Below are 7,963 nucleotides of genomic sequence, written 5' to 3' on the forward strand. Positions count from 1 at the left end.
CAACTGCAACCTGGCCAAGATAAAGCATAGCTTTTCGACACATAAAACAACACAGAGTTACACATGGAATGAACAAACATACAGTGAATAATACAGTAGAAAAAATAAAACAAAGTCTATATACAGTGAGTGCAAATTAGGTGAGATAAGGGAGTTAAGGCAATAAATAGGCCATGGTGGCGAAATAATTACAATATGGCAATTAAACACTGGAATGGTAGATGTGCAAAAGATGGATGTGCAAGTAGAGATACTGTGGTGCAAAAGGAGCTAAATAAATAAATACAGTTTCTGGGATGAGGTAGATGGATGGGCTGTATACAGATGGGCTATGAACAGGTGCAGTGATCTGTGAGCTGCTTTGACAGCTGGTTCTTAAAGCTAGTGAGGGAGATGGGAATCTCCAGCTTCAGTGATTTTTGCACTTCGTTCCAGTCAGTGGCAGCAGAGAACTGGAAGGAAAGGCGAACAAAGTAGGAATTGGCTTTGGGGGTGACCAGTGAGATTTACCTGCTGGAGCATGTGCTACGAGTGGGTGCTGCTATGGTGACCAGTGAGCTGAGATAGGGCGGGGCTTTACCTAGCAGAGACTTGTAGATAACCTGTAGCCAGTGGGTTTGGCGATGAGTATGAAGCGAGGGCCAGCCAACGAAAGTACATATGTCGCAGTGGTGAGTAGTGTATGGGGTGTTGGTGGCAAAACGGATGGCACTGTGATAGACTACATCCAGTTTGCCGAGTAGAGTGTTGGAGGCTATTTTATAGATGACATCGCCGAAGTCAAGGATCGGTAGGATGGTCAGTTTTACAAGGGTATGTTTGGCAGCATGAGTGAAGGAAGCTTTGTTGTGAAATAGGAAGGCGATTATATATTTAATTTTGGATTGGAGATGCTTATTGTGACGACCCTCCCACTCTGTCTGCCGTATTCTCTCTTTGTTCTTGTTTCCTTATTAGGATGCCGGTGGGCGGAGTAGGGAAGGTCGTCAGCTACATGGGAAACACCTGGGCCCGGTGTGTCCCAGGATAAATAGACCTCTTCCACATTCATGGAAGAGACTCTCCATGCAGACACCTTTACAGATTTTGTTGTGTATCTTGGTGGCCTTTTGGTTGTTTGCTTTGGCACCTTTCAACCCTGCATTATCACATTCATGCATGCAAAACACTCACTTACACTACTGATTACACACACCATTGTATATTGTACTTAGTTACTTATTTAATAAATATATATTTTGTTACTCCTTATCTCCACATTGTCTCCCTTTTGTTACGGGCTTTGAGCCGGTTCGTGACACCTAATGTGAGTCTGGAAGGAGAGTTTACAGTCTAGCCAGACACCTAGGTATTTGTAATTATCCACATATTCTAAGTCAGAGCCGTCCAGAGTAGTGATGCTGGATGGGCGGGCAGGTGCGGGCAATGATCGGTTGAATAGCATGCATTTAGTTTTATTTGCATTTAAGAGCAGTTGGAGGCGACGGAAGGAAAGTTGTATGGCATTGAAGCTCGTTTGGAGGTTAGAACCTCTTATGGCTGCGATCCCCGTACAGGGATCAACATCAGGGGAAATTTCAGAGTGACAACTAAAAATACAACGTCGTAACATTAAACATTCTTGAAAATGCAAGTGTCTTACATCCTTCAAAAGATTAGGATCTTGGTAATCAAACTAGCTTTTCCGATTTAAAATAGCTGTTACAGAGAACAAATACCATGCTTTTGTTTGAGAAGAGCAATCAACAACAACATTTTCCGCCATGACAGTTTTTACACATTCACATCAGAGGAGTTGCTGTGACGCTTGTTACGCACAGCAGTATTTTGGAAAGTTGTGTTTTCAACGATTTCATTGAAGACATCATGGCGAATAAATCAGGAAAAGCAAAGTCCAAGTCTAACTATACAGATTTGCACCAGATTATAGAAGAGATTGATCAGGAAATTTGCAATGAAATGTGTGGTTTGTTTGTGTGTGTGTTGGTTTGTTTGGGTGTGTGTGTGTGTGTGTGCATATATGTATGTGTGTGTGTATATATATATATATATTCCATGTCAGATATATATATTTACCATTTTTTTATTCAAATGGAATGGAGTAGAACAGCAAACACACACATGGCCACTGCGCCTGCTACTCCTCTCCATTTCCATATGAAATAGCCAATAGCCATTGGGTGCTGTTCGGGGGAGGGCAGGCCCACAACAATGGCCGGAGTTGAATGGAACAGCACTTCACCTTAGTGACTGTTCCCTCTGCTCTATACAATACATATGTTTATTTTATGTGATGATAAAAGGCTCATAAAATACAAATATTTGTTTAAATGTTTTCTTTCACAGTGATAGCGACTCCGACTGGGAGCCCCCGGTGCCAAGCTGCCCGCTCTACCTCTGTCCCCTCTACTCCTGCCTCCAGTGGTGTTCATATGCCACAGTTCATTACTGCAGGCATGACTGTGCCTCAGGGCCAAAAGGGCACAGCATGGAGGCGTCGTTGTGTACTGTGTCTCATGACCTGCACCACTTATTCAGTTTGCCTCTGCTTTACATCAGAAAGAGACTGCTATGGGACATGGCACAGGGAGCAAAATATTGTGTAGAGGACTTCCAAAGGGTCTACGTTTAAAAAAAATGTTGTTTTAAACATTTGTATATATTTTTTTGTGTGTTAGAATTGCTTTTGATATGTTGTATATAGTTATTTGCAATATTGTATATAGTTATAGGTCATTTCACCAATTCGGCCACTTGGGTACATTTGGGCAATTTGTGTGAGACACCTGGGTGACTTCACGCTAAATGTCATGTAGCTCACCCATTCCTGAAGTTATCAGTCTGAAACTTTGCACACCTACAGTTGCCCTCTTGTGTTATCCATCAAAATTCTCCCCAGCATCCTCTGACTGTGTGGCTAGTCTAGTACATGTGAAAGATGATGCTACAACAATAAAAAAACAGAAAATGTATGCTCGTTCTTTCTCTTTTCTTCCACCAGATCTACTGTGTTATATTCTCCTACATTCAATTAACATTTCCACAAACTTCAGAATGTTTCCATTCAAATGATACCAATAATATGCATATCCTTGCCTCTGAGGCTGAGCTACAGGCAGTTAGATTAGGGTATGTCTTCAGGCGGAAATTGAGAACAAGGGATGCAGCCATAATAACACAGTGTCCAAAGAAGGGTCAGATGTTTACCGAATGGTGTCGTCTGCGTAGAGGTGGATCAGAGAATCACCAGCAGCAAGAGCGACATCATTGATGTATACAGAGAATTGAGAAATGAACCCTGTGGCACCCCCATAGAGACTGCCAGAGGTCCAGACAACAGGCCCTCCGATTTGACACACTGAGCTCTATCAGAGAAATAGTTGGTGAACTAGGCGAGGCAATCATTTGAGAAACCAAGGCTGTTGAGTCTGCCAATAAGAATGTGGTGATTAACAGAGTCGAAAGCCTTGGCCAGGTCGATGAATATAGCTGCGCAGTAATGTCTCTTATCGATGGCGGTTATGATATCATTAAGGACCTTGAGCATAGCTGAGGTGCACCCATGACCAGCTCGGAAACCAGATTGCATAGTGGAGAAGGTACGATGTGATTCAAAATGGTTAGTAATCTGTTTGTTAATTAACTTGGCTTTCGAAGACCTTAGAGATGCAGGGTAGGAAAGATATAGGTCTGTAGCAGTTTGGGTCTAGAGTGTCTCCCATTTGAAGAAAGGGATGACCGTGGCAGCTTTCCAATCTTTGGGAATCTCAGATGATACGAAAGATAGGTTGAACAGGCTAGTAATAGGGGTTGCAACAATTTCGGCAGATCATTTTAGAAAGAGAGGGTCCAGATTGTCTAGCCAGGCTGATTTGTAGGGGTCCAGATTTTGCAGCACTTTCAGAACATCAGCTATCTGGATATGGGTGAAAGAGAAATGGTGGGGGCTTGAGCGGGTTGCTGTGGAGGGTGCCGGGCAATTGACCGGGATAAGGGTAGCCAGGTGGAAAGCATAGCCAGCCGTAGAGAAATGCTTATTGAAATTCTCAATTATAGTGGATTTGTCGGTTGTAACAGTGTTTCCTAGCCTCAGAGCAGTGGGTAGCTGGGATGAGGTGCTCTTATTCTCCATGGACTTTACAGTGTCCCAGAACCTTTTTGAGTTTGTACTGCAGGATGCAAATTTCTGTTTAAAAAAGCTAACCTTAGCTTTCCTAACTGCCTGTGTATATTGGTTCCTAACTTCCCTGAAAAGTTGCATATCACGGGGGGGCTATTCGATGCTAATGCAGAACACCACAGGATGTTTTTGTGCTGGTCAAGGGCAGACAGGTCTGGAGTGAACCATGGGTTATATCTATTCCTGGTTCTACATTTTTTGAATGGGGCATGCCTATTTAAGATGGTGAGGAAGGCACTTTTAAAGAATAACCAGGCATCCTCTACTATCGGGATGAGGTCAATGTCATTCCAGGATACCCCGGCCAGGTCGATTAGAAAGGCCTGCTCGCAGAAATGTTTTAGGGAGCATTTGACAGTGATGAGGGGTGGTTGTTTGCTCGCAGACCTATTACGGATGCAGGCAATGAGGCAGTGATCGCTGAGATCTTGGTTGAAAACAGCAGAGGTGTATTTGGAGGGTGAGTTATTTAGGATGATATCTAAAGCAATGGGACTCCCTAATCTTTCTTAGATGATTACCAATCCCACAAGATATGACTCCGAACACCCAGAAAAGTCTACTCTCCTCGATGTTATCCCCACAAATAATTCTGCAATGACCTTAGTGATCACTGTTTTACAGCCTGTGTTCGTAATGGCTGCTCAGTTAACTTTTTATGGCTGCAGGGGCAGTATTGAATTAGCTTGGATGAAAAGGTGCCCATTGTAAATGGCCAGCTCCTCAGTCTCAGTTGCTAATATATGCATATTATTATTAGTATTGGATAGAAAACATTCTTAAGTTTCCAAAACTGTCAAAATACTGTCTGTGAATATAACAGAACTGAAATTGCAGGTGAAACCCTGAGGAAAATCAAAACAGGAAGTGGCCTCTATTTTGAAAATTCCATGTTCCATAGCTTCCCTTTGCTGGATTTAAAGGGATATCAATAAGATTCCCTTTCCTATCGCTTCCTCAAGGTGCCAACAGTCTTCAGACATAGTTTCAGGCTTTTATTTTGAAAAATGAGCCAGAACGATAACATCGCGTCAAGTGGTCACATGAGTTTTGCTCGCGCAACAGACTTTGGATAGGTATTGCTTTTCCCTCTCCTACTGTGAAAGACATTTGCGGTTGATATATTATCGATTATATATTTTAAAAACAACCTGAGGATTGATTATAAAAAACGTTTGACATGTTTCTGTGGACATTATGGAAACTATTTGGAATTTTTGTCTGCGTTGTTGTGACCTCTCTTTCCTGTGGATTTCTGAACATAACGCGACAAACAAACGGAGGTATTTTGGATATAAAAATAATCTTTATTGAACAAAAGGAACATTTGTTGTGTAACTGGGAGTCTCGTGAGTGAAAACATCCGAAGATCATCAAAGGTAAACGATTAATTTGATTGCTTTTTGTGACCAAGCTACCTGATGCTAAGTGTACTTAATGTTTTATCGTGCGATCGATAAATTTACACAAACGCTTAGATTGCTTTCGCTGTAAATCCACGACAGGTCGATTAACAAAAGGCTAAGCTGTGTTGTCCTATTTTGCACTTGTGATTTCATGAATATAAATATTTATAGTAATATTTATTGAATGTAGCGCTATGCTATTCAGCTATTGTTGATGACACTTATCCCGATAGGGGGATTGCAGCCATAACAAGTTAAACGACCTGTCCTGATTTGTCATAGACGCTTGCTAAAAAACTTTAATGAGAAAGCCTTTCTTCATGACCTGGCCTCTGTAAATTGGTATAGAATCAGCTTGGTCCCCTCTGTCGAAGTCGCTTGGACCTTCTTTTTTGATATTTTCGGTGATATTCTTAACAAACACGCCCCCATAATAAATGAGAATTATAAACAGGTTCAGCCCCTTGTTTGACCATGACCTGGTCCACCTCAAGAATTGGCAAAAGGCTCGGCACATGCATACTCAGGCTGACTGACTCTCGTTCAGGCACATGAGAAATATGTGCACTCAGGCTATCCTGAAGGCTAAAGTTAGTTACTCTGGAGGTCTAAATTCTGGAAAATGGTGAAAGACCTGGAGAATTAACCTTCCTCCTCACAGCTGTCCATGTCCCTTAATGCTGATGATGTGGTTGTTACTGTCAAGGCGTGTGTGGCTGAGCTCTTTAATCACCATTTCATTAAGTCAGGATTCCTTTTCGATTCAGCCATGCCTCCTTTCTCATCCAACATTTCCTAATCTCCCAGCCCTTCTAATGTGACTAGCCTTAATGCTCATCCCTCTTTCGCCCCTGCCCCGCTACACAGTTTCTCTGAGTCTGAGGTGCTAAAGGAGATCCTTAAACTTGACCCCAAAAAAACATCTGGGTCAGATGGTTTAGATCCTTTCTTCTTTAAGGTTGCAGCCCCTATCATCACCAAGCCTATCTCTGACCTTTTTAACCTGTCTCTCCTCTCTGGGGAGGTTCCCATTGTTTGGAAAGCAGCCACGGTGAGTCCTTTATTTAAAAGGGGAGATCAAGCTGATCCTAACTGTTATAGGCCAATTATATATTTTGCCCTGTTTATCATAAGTGTTGGAAAAACTTGTCAATAATCAACTGACTGGCTTTCTTCATGTCTATAGTATGGTGTGCAATCTGGTTTCTGCTCAGGTGATGGATGTGTCACTGCAACCTTAAAGGTCCTACATGATGTCACCATTGCCCTTGATTCTAAGCAATGTTGTGCTGCTATTTTTATTGACTTGGCTTTTGATACGGTTGACCATTCCATTCTTGTGGGCCGGGTAAGGAGTATTGGTGTCTCTGAGGGTCATTGGCCTGGTTGGCTAGCTACCTTTCTAAAATAGTGAGGTACATAAAGTCAGAACATCTGCTGTCTCAGCCACTGCTTGTCACCAAGGGAGTACCCCAAGGCTTGATCCTAGGCACCACATTCTTCTCAATTTACATCAACAACATAGCTCAGGCAGTAGAAATCTCTCTCATCCATTTATTTGCAGATGATCTTATGCAGTCTTATACTCAGCTGGCCCCTCCCCGAATGTGTGTTAAATGCTTTACAACAAAGATTTCTCAGTCTCCAAAAAGCATTCTCCGCCCTTAACCTTGTTCTGAACACCTCCAAAACAAATGTCATGTGGTTTGGTAATAAGAATGTGTGATTACTACCTCTGAGGGGTTGGAGTGTGGCTTGATTATTAGGGTGAGGCACAAGGGCTACTAACAGCTTACTACACAACATACACTTAGTATTACTTTCTTAGCTACAGTATACATATCTCCCTAGCATTTAATTTATGCAGTAGCATACAATACATTGTTGTTGTGCTGTGCTCACTTATATAGGGATCAAATCCCTTTAGCGGGATCGATTTGACAACATCCGGTGAAATGGCAGAGCGACAAATTCAAATTAAATTACTATAAATATTTAACTTTCATGAAATCACAAGTGTAATACATCAAAATAAAGCTTAACTTCTTGTTAATCCAGCCACCAGGTCAGATTTAAAAAATGTACGGCTTTACGGCGAAAGCAAACCATGCGATTATCTGGACAGCGCCCCATCAGACAAATGCATGACAATCATTTTTCAACCAGGGAGGTGCGACATGAAAGTCAGAAATAACGATATAATTCATGCCTTACGTTTGAAGATCTTCTTCGGTTGGCACTCCAATATGTCCCAGAAACATCACAAATGGTCCTTTTTGTTTTGATAAATTCCATCGTTATATCCCCAACATGTCCATTTATTTGGCGCATTTGATTCAGAAAAACACCGGTTCCAACTCACCCAACATGACTACAA

General features: G+C 42.0%; 1 long non-coding RNA gene across 3 annotated transcripts in view; it reads left to right on the forward strand.

Moving 5' to 3' along the window:
- The window catches only part of LOC110505239, a 189,422-nt gene extending 186,774 nt beyond the window's left edge, over nt 1–2,648 (forward strand). For all 3 annotated transcript variants that reach the window (XR_005039564.1, XR_005039565.1, XR_005039566.1), the window contains exon 9: nt 2,347–2,648. This is a non-coding gene — a long non-coding RNA (uncharacterized LOC110505239). The remainder of the gene's footprint in view (nt 1–2,346) is intronic.
- The last annotated feature ends 5,315 nt before the right edge of the window (nt 2,649–7,963 follow it).

This window comes from Oncorhynchus mykiss, chromosome 25 (assembly GCF_013265735.2).
Source record: "Oncorhynchus mykiss isolate Arlee chromosome 25, USDA_OmykA_1.1, whole genome shotgun sequence".
Classification (NCBI taxonomy): domain Eukaryota; kingdom Metazoa; phylum Chordata; class Actinopteri; order Salmoniformes; family Salmonidae; genus Oncorhynchus; species Oncorhynchus mykiss.